Consider the following 13284-nt stretch of genomic DNA (forward strand, 5'->3'; position numbering starts at 1 on the left):
CCACAAAGCGACCACCTAAATAATTTGATAAGTAAGATTATTAGGTACTGCTTTTTTAGTGCCATTAATTTTAACTATCAACAGTCACACTTAATGTACAAGTCATTAAATATATAATAAATGCATTTTAGTTTTCTTTTTCTGTCTTATCTGATGAGGCATTACCTCTTGGTAAATGGCGCCAAAATTGGAGAAAAGGTATTGTATAGGGCTCAAAAGGGCACATGACTGCGCAATGCATTGTGTGTAACCAGCGCCATTTTTACAGGCAAATTGTTTTGTTTACATTGCGTTGCACCGGGAGAGAGACGTGAAGCGAGAGATTTAAATGGACCGGGCAAAGGAAAAGTGTGTCAGATGGTACCAAGACAAGCTGGACCCTATTCCGAAGGCTCGGTACCTTGACAAAATCCAGAAAATAGGTGGAGTGGATCCGTATGAGCATGGAGACTGGACTCGGGATTTAAAAGCCCTGCCGCCGTTGACTGAAGCTGAGCTTGTCCTCTATCTCGTCAGCGGGATAAGCTATTATACCGATGACGAATTTAGGAATGCCAAATCTTTAAGGACTCATGGGCAAGCAAACTTTGGGTGGGTGCAGGACCTCCGAATTTTACGCCTTAAAGAGAAGACCGTCATCATTTCAGAGGTATGTAAACTTTACAAGCCTCACTGTGTCCCACCTCCGTGTGGTGCTGCCTGTTTGCTTTTTTTCCACTTCCGCTACGTCACCCTTTTGAGCTCTAATGGGGAAAGCAACCACCCAACTATGACAGGAAAAACTAGAAATATCACTTTGCAATTGTATGCCTCGACAAGTTGCACTTTATATCCATGTCTGTCCAGACTCGTATGGAGCCATAACAGTCGACAATGCTTCAGATGTAGAGCTGCATCAAATTCCAATCAGTTCATTGTTGAGTCCAAGCAGACGTTTGTGCCAAGAAAATTCCTTCATGGTGTTCTTGAGATATTGCATTCACAATAATTCAACAGATTAGGTCACAGTGACCTTGACCTTTGACCACCAAATTCTAATCAGTTCATCTCTGACTCAGAGTGGATGTTTGTGCCAAATTTAAAGAAATTGCCTCAAGGCATTCCTGACATATCTTATAATTTTGGTGGTCATAGACCAAAATTCATCAGTTCATCTTTAAATCCAAGTGGAAGTTTGTGCCAAATTTAAGGAAATTCCCTCAAGGTGTTGTTGAGACATCACATTCACAAGGATGCAACAGACAGGGTCACAGTGACCTTGACCTTTGACCACCAAATTCTAATCAGTTCATTTTTGACTCAGAGTGGATGTTTGTGCCAAATTTGAAGAAATTCCCTCAAGGCATTCCTGACATATCACTCTCACGCAATTGGGACAGATTGACAACCCGGGTCGCCAGACTATCACAGGACTGACACAGAGACTGATTTTAACCTGCATGTCTTTGGACTGTGAGGGGAAGCTGGAGCACCTGGAGGAAACCCACGCTGACACAGAGAGAACATGCAAACTCGAACCCCCCACCCTGAATTCAAACCAGGAACCATTTGGCTGTGAGGTGACAATGCTAACCACTGCACCACCGTACCGCCAATATAAATGTGAATATCTTACATATAATAGTTTGACCACTACATATCAACACGACTTTTGGATAACTACAAGGTTGGTTTTTCAAGGTCAAAGCAAAGCATGTTGGTTGTACTGAACTAATTGAGTTTGTCAGGCTATATAAGACTCACTTAATAATGCCAGAGTTGGAACTACTTAAAAAGATACATGCAAATTGTTACCTTAGTTTTTAAAGTTGAAGCAGTGGACTATTTGTCAGTGGAGTCTAACGAGAGTATAGATGAGGAACTGAAGCCATAAACAGTTTCCTCGTTGGAACAGACTGTCTGACTGAAAGGTAAAGTGGAGAAAATATTCTAAATATAGCCTACATTTAAACTGATGATGATTTGTTTCAGGGTTTGTTGCTGACACCCATCCACAGCAGTAGCTTAGCCTCTGTGTCCTCCTGCCTGCTTCTCCAAACTGGGGGCGTACTGATATTTACTGTCAGTACCACACTCCTAAGTACCTCATACAACCCCACTTCAAAAAATCTGGGCTATCCCTTTAAATGTAAATTTAGGTTTCAGATGCAAGTGGATTGTTAAGGCTCCAGTGTACCTGGTACATGAATCTCTTTGTGCCTCGTCTCGTTTATTTCAGGCAGATGAACTCTGCAGGTGACCCTGTAATGAAAGACTTTAGTTTGGATTTTAACAAACACATGTAGAGTTTTCTACTGGCAAAAGGCAGCAGCTGAAATTGTAGCATAAATCTGAGCATTAAACTGAAACTGAACCTGCTGGCAGTCCGCACAGTCGCTCTCCTTGTAGCTGTGAAACACCGCGCTCTGGAATCTTCATCAATCTGTGGGTCTTCAGCACTGATGTTCTGTCCCTGGGCATCAACAAATGTTATCTCAGGCTGCGGGGACCAGCAGCTCGCCTCACACTGCAGAGTCACATCATCACCTGCATCTAAAACCATTGAGAGTTTTGGCTCCGAAACTGCAGCTACAAAAAAACAAACAAACAAGAATTACACAAAGTGTACTATGAATTATGCATCCACCATTTCTGTCAAAATCAGATTCATTATCAACATGGACAAGACATCAGGGAGCAGTATTATCTGGTCTTTGTGAGAGAGAGATATTTAAAGTTTTATATTTGATCAAATTAACCTGATAGGATAATGATGTAGTCAGCCAGACCTTTCTCCAGCCTGAGATAGGTCTGGCTATGTGAGAATAGAGTGGTATCTTCTCATCTAACTCTGGGCAAGAAACTGAGTCAGTAAATTTTCCGAAATCTTTGAGGAGACTGTAATGCACCACCACAGCTTTTCCTACATAAATAAAGGTTTTAGACATACCAACAACAAGCTCTATTCTAACGATCTCCTGGGGCGCACTCCAGATCATCTTGCATATGAATGTTCCTGCATCAGAGAGCTGCACGTTGGAAAGCCTCAATGAGATGTTCCCATTTTTCAGCTCATTCATGAAGAGGTTTGTCCTGAAGTGGAAGGCCGGGTCCTTCTCTGCAAAGGTCTCACAGCCCTGCCGGTACACAAGGGCGATCTTTTGATCCGTACTTCTGTGGAACCATTCTACTGTTGGGAAGTCACCATTACTGACATTGATGTGGCAGGGCAGGATGACTGTTTGGCCAGTAAAGGTCAGGATCTTCACTGTTGCACTCACCTTCTGGACGTCTCCTAGGAATTAAAAACAAAAAACATGGTGTCGGTTAAATTCAGCAACAAACGGCATGAAAAAACACAACAAATGCCGGACTTAATAAGGGTGGGGGAAAAAATTAATACAGCATATATAGCGATACATGACGACTCGCAAATACACATTTTAACACAACTTTTGGTGTTAGAATAATACAATCAATTGTTCTTTTGCTCCACTAGATGGTGCTGTTGTTTTTTTCCTGGTGAAGTAAGCAGAGGTCTCAGTCAGCAGTATTTGGCAGGAAGTTCATCTCAACAAAGAAGGAGATACCGAAGCACAAAATCAGAAACGTGCCGTCTGTGATTAAATCAATCTTCTGGACTTGTTTGATTTTTTAACATGCAAGGAAAGGAGGACTTGGATATGGCACATGCAATTTGCAATGCGTGTCAATTGGCATATGCGGATACTCTGGGAACACGACGAACATGAGGGCTCACCTTGCCACTGACGGCCAAACTAATGCTAAAGCGTTCCAAGCTGTGCCAAAAACCAATCAGCACAGTTTCAAGATGAGCCCCCAAGATTAGTGTAAAAGTAATATCTCCCCTTCTGTTCCTGAGTGATGATGTTGAATTTTGGCCAAAATAGTGTCTTTGCAGAGCATTATGATGTCACAGTGACCTTTGACCTTCTGGATCTAAAATGCCATTACTTTATCATTTTGTCCTATTAGACAATTGTGTGAAATTTTGTCATAATTAGCATACAAACTCTTGAATTTGGGCCAAAAACATATTTTGTGCGATCACAGTGACATTTGTGCTAAATTTGAAGAAAATTGCATTCACAAGAATGAGATAGATGCAAGGCCACGGTGACCTTTGATTTTTCAACCACCAAATTCTATTCAGTTCTTCTATAAGTCCAAGTGGACGTTTGTACCAAATTTGAAGAAAATCCCTCACAGACCTTTTGAGATATTACATTCACAAGAATTAGAAGGGCACAAGGTCACAGTGACCTTTGACCCTCTACCACCAAGTTCTAATCAGTTCATCGCTGAGTCCAAGTGGATGTTTGAGCCAAATTTAAGTAAATTCCCTCAAGACCCTCTTAAGATATAGTATTCACAAGAATGAGATGGACACAAGGTCACTGTGACCTTGACCTCTAACCACCAAATTCTAATCAGTTCATTGCTGAGTCCAAGTGGATGTTTGTGCCAAACTTAAAAAAGGAAAAAATGATCCGCACACCGATAAAGCTCCCATTTAATTTTCAGTCAAGTGACGTTTCGAGCAACGCAGGCTCTTCCTCAGACTTGTAATAGGATACAAACAGAAACGCCATCTTTAAATATCCACTGTAATCAGTGAGATGAATCACAGCTGAGTGCAAACCAGACATTTAAAAAAATGAAAAAATACAGACAAAGATGTATTAATATAAATACAGTAGTCCAGCATAAACATGAAGAGTGACCTTAAGTACACACATATCTAGAGTACACATATATGTAAAAACGTCACCCTACATAAATATTAAAGTACACATCATATAGTACAAAACCAGCGAATACAAAATAGCCCAAAAGGTCCATACTTGCATAACAAATAGAGGCATATTATCCAAGATATATATATATATATATATACACACACACAACATTTTACATATTTTATACATACCCCAAAGTAGAAGTACTCACAATGAAGGACTCAGGCTTAAAGCCGTCATACTGTACTACCTATACGAGGCGCCTCTTCTGTAAATTTTTAGTCAGGGTAATAGAAACACCTTACATTGCACTCAGATTATAGATGAAGAAACAGATAAGGTTGAACCACATGAAAAAACACAGTACACAAATCACAGAAAAGGTCTGATGTCAAACTCTTCATTGAGCCCTTTAGGAGCTAAAGTGCCTAACGTATGTATCCAGAATAATTCCCTTTTAAGTAGCAAGGTGTTTATGTCCCCCCCTCTGCGTGGATGTTTAACAGTTTCTATACCAACGTATTTTAGAGTAGAAATATTGTGTTTTGCTTTTGAAAAATGTACAGCCACGGGACTAGAAGCTATATTATTCCTAATGTTGCCGCGATGTTCTGTTATGCGGGTTTTCAGAGGTCTTGTAGTTTTCCCAATGTAAGACAGTCCACTTGGGCATTTTAACATGTAAATGACATTAGAGGTTGAACATGTGATGATACCATTGATTAACAATTTTTTTCCTGTATGAGGATGATAAAATGAATTGGTTTTATGAGTGAAATGACACTGTTGACAGCGACCACATGGATAATTGCCAGAAGGTATATCACTCAGAAAGTGAGATGGTGATTCGGGGGTCGTTTGTGTACTATTTGAGGGGGTTTTGAAAGACAGTTCTTGAGCATAGGGTCCGTTTCCACTATGTGCCAGTGTTTTTTAATAGTCTTTTCAATGTCTTTGGATACAGGTGAGTACTGAATGGCACGTATGACTCCATTGTCTGTTCTTTTGGGTCTTGTAGAGGTCAGACATTCAGTTTGTGATATATTAGAAAAATGTGAAGGCAGCGGAGCGACTTTGCTTCACATTGCTCGTCTTCGCTGGACTCCGACTTCACCTCGGACGGGTCACACGTTTTTTTAGAAACCGACAACAGATCCCACACAAGAAGAAATGCAGGTGCGGCAAAAAATCTCCCACCAAGAGAACCATACCCGACCCGCCGGAGGCAGAAGAAATAATCGTTCACAACCTCTCCAGTAAGCCCATTTCACACACATGTATATCCACTCTCAACAAAGGCCTTTCATTTGTGCCCACAACACAATGTAATGAATTCCACACTATGGTTGACATGCAAAAATTCTTCCGTAACTTGAGACTGAAGGAGTTTTTTGGAGGCGAGACGGCCCAGTCTAACTCGCTCTCTACCCTCCCTACCCAACAGGATGTTAGAAGTTTATGATCCAGCACCCTTTCAATATTTATTTGGGATGTGCGTGTTGTTATCTTTTTTTTCTGTGCCAAACTTAAGGAAATTCCCTAGGGGCCCTCTTGACTTATACCGCATTCACAAGAATTAGATAGACGCAAGGTCACAGTCAGCTTTGACCTGTCACCACCAAATTCTGAGCTGAGCTGAGTCCAAGTGGATGTTTGTGCCAAATTTGAAGAAAATTCCTCCAAGCATTCTTGAGATATTCCATTCACAACAATTAGATGGACGCAAGGTCACAGTGACCTTTGACCACCAAACTCTAATCAGATCATTGTTGAGTCCAAGCGGACGTTTGTGCCAAATTTGAAGAAAATCCCTTCAAAGTGTTATTGAGATATCGCATTCACAAGAATGGGATGGAGAGACTACATGAACCCATAATGCCTCCAGCCATGCTAACACTGGTGCAGAGACATACAAACAAAGTTAGCATCTAACTGATGAACTGTATTTAGCAGCTAAAAAGCCTGACGTGTAAGTGTTAATGTTTGCAGCTTGTCTGTTCTGCTCCCAAGTGGCCAAAAAAATTCATTTAATATAGGTCTAATCTTTCCCTTGGCAGTAAATCTTAAAACTCAGGACATACTGCACAGTCTCATTACAGTTTGGCTGCCGGAGTAAATGTTTTGCTGCATCATGTCGTGTCATGTCTGAGGGCAAACTTTCAATTCCTCTTTGTTGTTTAGATTTCTGTAAATGATCCAAATGTGCGTCAGCTGACCTTTTCACAACTCCAAGATTGTGTAACTTTTGTTTTTTAATGTTTTTTTCTTAGGGACGTCAGTAAATCAGTTCACAAATTTGGTCCAGACTGAAATGAAACAACAGATGATCCTCTGACCTTTCTTCTCAAGGTCGACATTTTGAGTGAAATGTCGCAGCAACTACTGGATGGATTGCAATGACATCTGGTTCAGATGTTCATGATTCCAACAGGCTTAAATTGTATTAACTCTAATTTAGAGTTGGACAATTTGGAGAAAATATTTGACCACCTACACATCAATACTGCGACAATATTGTAGGGTTTAGTATCAGTGCTTTCACAAAACATTTACAAAATGAGACTTTTGATAAATATCCGTAAGTCATTTGAATATAAAGCATTCACTTAATGACTGCCTTACTGATGTTAAAAAGGAAGGTTGTCAAAAAAAGTTTCTTCAGCTGAACTCACACAAAACAGAAATTGTTGTCGTTGGACGCCAGCGCGTGACAAAACTAATTCCACCTTTGGCTGCTCCCCTATCGGACAGTATCAAACCTGCTGCAAGAACCTTGGAGTTTGATCATGTTAGTGCAGGGCTACCCAGAACTTTACATCTGTCCCACGGACAATAGGCCTACACACTTATAAATGAGAAGGTGAAGGACGAACCCAAGGTGATATGTAAACTCATCTTCATTGGTCGACTACAAACATGACGTATCATCTCTTCTCCTAAATTTTAAAACTGGACGCAATGGACAAAGACTGAAAACGGAGACAATGACGGTAAGAAAGAACATTGATCAGCAAACATGAATGATTAAAACTTCCCGTGAGACCCTCCAGGTTACAGGTCACGTGCCAATAGCTCTCCTCAGCCACCAGAGTTCAAAATTACCGGCACACCACCCTCATAGAAATGGACTGTCCCACATACTAATCATAAGACACGTGGCAGGTACGTAGGCAAATGTACCCTCTACCAAGAGACCAAGAGCCCTCACAAAAGCAGAAGTTAATAAGTGAAATGTACTTTTCACTGTTGCAACTGTTCCCACGATTGGGGTCAGTTGCAACATCTCCTTCCGTCTTCTTCTGAGTGATCATGTTTCAGTAAGTATCAGGCAGATGAAGGTTTAAAACATGAAACTTTGGTTGATGTTGTCCAAATAGTCTCAGAGTGACGGAGAGGAATGCAAAAAGTGTTGCAACAGTCCCCAGTCTCCCCTTTTTGGTGCCAATACTTTGTTTTTTTTACCTTTTTACTTCAGTAAATATTTAAATGTAGGATTTTTACTTGTAACAGCGTGATATTTCTCTGTGGTGCAGCCAGACTAATTTAGGCAATAACCCAACATTAAGCGCAGAGGTGGGTAGAGTAGCCAAATATTGTACTCAAGTAAGAGTACTGATACTTTACAATAATATTACTCAAGTAAAAGTAAAAAGTAGTCATCCAAATAATTACTTGAGTAAGAGTAAAAGAGTATTTGGTGAAAAAACTGCTCAAGTACTGAGTAACTGTTGAGTAACGTCTGATTTATTTGTAAAATAAGAACATGAACGTAATCAGTCAATCAAAAATAATAATCTGCAAATTCATGTATTTTAAATGATACCAGTTTAACTAAAACAAAAATAAATTAAATCTTTACAAACATAACATAAATCAAGGCACAAGAAACACAAATATATTCTTATATATACTGTACATATATATATGTAATCATGTACTCAGAGGTGGGTAGAGTAGCCAGATATTGTACTCAAGTAAGAGTATTGTTGCTTTAAAACAATATAACTCAAGTAAAAGTAAAAAGTATTTTGCATTAAAACTACTCTGAAAAGTACAATTTATCCAAAAAGTTACTCAAGTAAATGTAACTGAGTAAATGTAACTAGTTACTACCCACCTCTGATTAAGCGGAAAAACAAGAAAACTAGTCAGGCGTAAAAATCACACCGTCTCTGACAGACGCTGAATTGCTTTCCCACTTTCAAGTGTCTTTTTACGCCAAAACTCAAACTGAAATAAAATGTAAGTCTCCCAGTGCCTCCCACATCGCGTCTGTGATGACTAATTCAAACAAAAATGGCACACAGTTTGGATCTGCGGTGCGTAAAGTAGCTGCAAGCGTCTGCTCTCTGGAATCGTTTAAGATTGTTAGTATATTTAGAGGGGCATTTCAGGAATTACTGACTAAAATAAAGAGGAGAAGAGAATGAGGAGCGGAGGAGAAGAAAGGAGTGGATAAGAAAGGAGGAGGAAAAACTAATTTATCCCCAAACGACGCCATTATCCAGTTACACTAAACGGAGACTTGCGTTTGTATCTAACACAGGCATGTATAATCCGTAGCAAGGTAGAATTAATAATTCATAAACTATAGCTACAAACTTGTAACCTTACCTGCGCAACAAGACAGCAGGGCGGCGACCAGGAAAAGACGTCCAGGCATGGCAAAGACGCAAAAACACCGACACAGAGCTCTTGTCAATCTATAAGCGGTTTGGAGAACTATTAATTCATTGTCCGACAGTTGTTTCATGGCTCAAGGAGCAGCTCGAGGCAGACTGATGATCAACAGCTCATTCAGAAGTTTTACAGGAGGACGCGACGTGTTCAAGACAACTGCAAGAGGTACGGCAGACTATGAATATCATGTGACTATAAGGGAGGAACCCAAGGGGTTGTGCATGTCTGTGTGCGTCTGCGTTTGTGTGAGTTTGGGGGGGCGGGGGTTATTGTTTGTGGTAACCGAAACTGAAAGTACTATTGCCAAATTCACTCTCCTGTTTGGAGACCTGCTGATTACAGTCTGACACGTGGTCACTACCTTTTTATCAAGCCCTGGCATCACCTGAGTATGGTGGGGTTACACACCCATACATGTCCTGAGCACAGAAAATGAAAAAATCCAGGCAGAGGGCAGAGTCTCTGCAGGAAAATACGCTCCCACACACTTCCAGTGAGTCATACGTGATGACTGAGAGGGGTCACCTCTGTGTGAGTCTGAAGGAAAATCCTGCAGAGTAGGGCTATATCTTGAAAACATTATTACTCAGCTAAAATTGAACAGTTGGGACATTTCCAAACACAAGAAGCTGCCCGTAATAAAAAAAAAAGGAAGTCAGACTTTCATCATATTATCTATTTTCAGACATCATGTCCATAAGCCAAGCAAGGTCAAAGAGGGATTACAACAAGCATAAAAGAAGAAAGAACAATAGCCTGTTAGTAATGTTTTGAGACACAAAGCTGACAATCTGCACTTTACAGTAACCAAACACTGGAGCAAACGTATCAAAATTCACTTTATTTTTAACTATATACCCATTATTTATACATGTACCATCGTCTACTGGACAGTGTCAGGGGCTCTCCTGGCCTTCACCTGCAAAATGATACTCAGATGGACATGAACGCACCAGGAAGAGACTCAAAATGACTACAAAGAGACACAGCATGAATACAAAGAGACACAGCATGAATACAAAGAGGCATAAAGCGATTACAGAGATAAAAAATGTCTACAAAGTGACAAGAGATCCACAAAGAAACTAAGAAGGACCACAAAAACACAATATGGCAACAAAACAACAAAAAATGGCTACAAAGACACACAATATGACTACAAAGAGACACAGCATGACTACAAAGAGACACAGCATGAATACAAAGAGGCCTAAAGCAATTACAAAGAGACAATCCACAAAGAAACTAGGAAGGCCCAAAAAAACACAATATGGCAACAAAACAACAACAAAAAAATGGCTACAACAAGATTAATAATGTCCATTAAGAAAGATTACAAAAATGACTACACACAAAATGACCACAAAGAAACTAAAAATGACTACAAAGAGACACAACATGACTACAAAGACACAAAAAATACCACAAGGACACAAAAAATGATGACAAAAGAGACACAACATGGCTACAAAGAGACTAAAAATGATGACAAAGTCACACATGACTACAAAGAGACACACAATGTCAACAAAGAGACACAAAATGCCAACAAAGAGACACAGAATCTACAAAGAGACACAATGTAAAGAGACACATTGTGGCTACAAAGATGCAAAATGCCAACAAAGAGACACAACGTGGCTACAAAGAGACACAAATGGCTACAAAGAGACACAAAATGCCAACAAAGAGACACAACGTGGCTACAAAGAGACACAAATGGCTACAAAGACACACAAAATGTCAACAAAGAGACACAACGTGGCCACAAAGAGACACAAATGGCTACAAAGAGACACAAAATGCCAACAAAGAGGCACAATGTAAAGAGACACAATGTGGCTACAAAGAGACACAAATGGCTACAAAGAGACACAAAATGCCAACAAAGAGACACAACGTGGCTACAAAGAGACACAATATTGCTACAAAGAGACACAAAATGCCAACAAAGAGACACAAAATGACTACAAAGACATGTAAAGTAACAACAGACAGACTCAGAATAACCACAAAGAGACACAAAATGCCAACAAAGAGACACAACATGGCTACAAAGAGACACAAATGGCTACAAAGAGACACAAAATGCCAACAAAGAGACACAACGTGGCTACAAAGAGACACAACATGGCTACAAAGACATGTAAAGTAACAACAAACAGAATGACCACAAAGAGACACAATATGGGTACAAAGAGACGTGAAGCAATTACAAAGAGACAACCAAACATGGCAGAAATGCAAAAACATCGAAACAAAATTCATCGACATCGATACAGTGATGGGAAAAACAATAAATTCAGTGTCTGAAACTGGTGTCATGGTTCACAAAGCAGCCCGAGGAAGACGGACACCATTTCATTCAGAAGTTTTACAAGGGGTGGTAGCATGTGGGTTGTCCGCTGTAAGATGATGCATTCAAGTTTCAGAAAGGAAACTGAGAACACGTGTGCGTGTGTGTGTGTGTGTGTGTGTGTGTGTGTGTGTGTGTGTGTGTGTGTGTGTGTGTTGGTGTGTGCAAGTAAGTAACCAAGTCTGGTATCTGATCACTACCTTTTTATGGAGCACTAACTTCACCAAAACACTGTGGGGTTACACCTCCATCAACATCCCATACCCAGAAAATACAGACAGAGAGCACAGTCGCTCCGGGGACATACACCATCACACATTTCCTATGCATCAAAAGTGATAAGTATGACTAAGGGATTACATCTGTATGAGTCTACTGTTTTTAGGAAAATCCTGCACAGTAGGTCATATCCTGAAATCATCCTAACTGAGCCAGAAATCAAATGGTTGCTCTGTCACCAGACCAAAACATTCATTTCCAGCAAACACGGAGGCCGGGGATGGGAAATAAAAGGCTGCTCGTAATAAAAAAAAGGAAGTCAAACTACATACAGCCTCATGATATTGTCTATTTTTAGACATAATGTCCAGAAGCCAAGCAAGGTCAAAGAGGGATTACAACAAGCATAAAAGAAGAAAGAACAATAGCCTGTTAGTAATGTTTTGAGACACAAAGCTGACAATCTGAACTTCACAGTAACCAAACACTGTAGCAAACGTATCAAAATTCACTTTATTTTTAACTATATACCCATTATTTATACATATACCATCATCTATTGGACAGTGTCAGGGGCTCTCCTGGCCTTCACCTGCAAAGAGACACAACGTGGCTACAAAGACACTTAAATGACTGCAAGATACTAAAAGAGACCCAGGCCTGGAAAATGTATTTGTGGAATGAAACTAAACAATATGAAGTTCTTCCTTTTGGACTGAAATGTCAGTTAATGTTTAAGGGGCATAAAATTATCTCCATCTACTGGTGACTGCAAGTAACTACAACAACACACACACACACTGATGCTGCTGCTTAAACGTCTCTGGATCCTCAGGACACAGCTGATCCTCTCATAGCCTCCATCTGATGAGAGAAGAAGACAAGAGAAGTTATAACCAGCTGTCAGTCAGTGATGCAGCACATCCAGTATAAAGACCAGTAGGGACTTCCTGTTCAGAGCAGAGTGGAGCAGCTGTGTAGCGTAGTCGGCTTCCTTACTCCTGTTCAGAGCAGAGTGGAGCAGCTGTGTAGCGTAGTCGGCTTCCTTACAGTTCTCATGTTAACATGTTGGAGTGAACACACTGAGCTGGAAGCTCACAGACCTGCAGAGACTTTGGGCATCAAGTCTGTTTGCTCTGCAGATTTCACTCAAGTACACAGTGGAAATAAACTGCTGAGAGTCCTGAACGCATCATGGCTGCACAAACAGAGGGATTCACTGTAATGATGGATTTACTGAGTCTGTTAGAACAAATGACTGAATGAAGAACAAATACCAACATCCTTCAT

General features: G+C 40.3%; 1 pseudogene; it reads right to left on the reverse strand.

Annotated features, from left to right (window-relative positions):
* Window positions 1–10245: 10245 nt before the first annotated feature.
* The window catches only part of LOC126403734 (NACHT, LRR and PYD domains-containing protein 14-like), a 152391-nt pseudogene continuing 149352 nt past the window's right edge, over window positions 10246–13284 (reverse strand).

Source organism: Epinephelus moara, chromosome 17, assembly GCF_006386435.1.
Source record: "Epinephelus moara isolate mb chromosome 17, YSFRI_EMoa_1.0, whole genome shotgun sequence".
NCBI lineage: Eukaryota > Metazoa > Chordata > Actinopteri > Perciformes > Serranidae > Epinephelus > Epinephelus moara.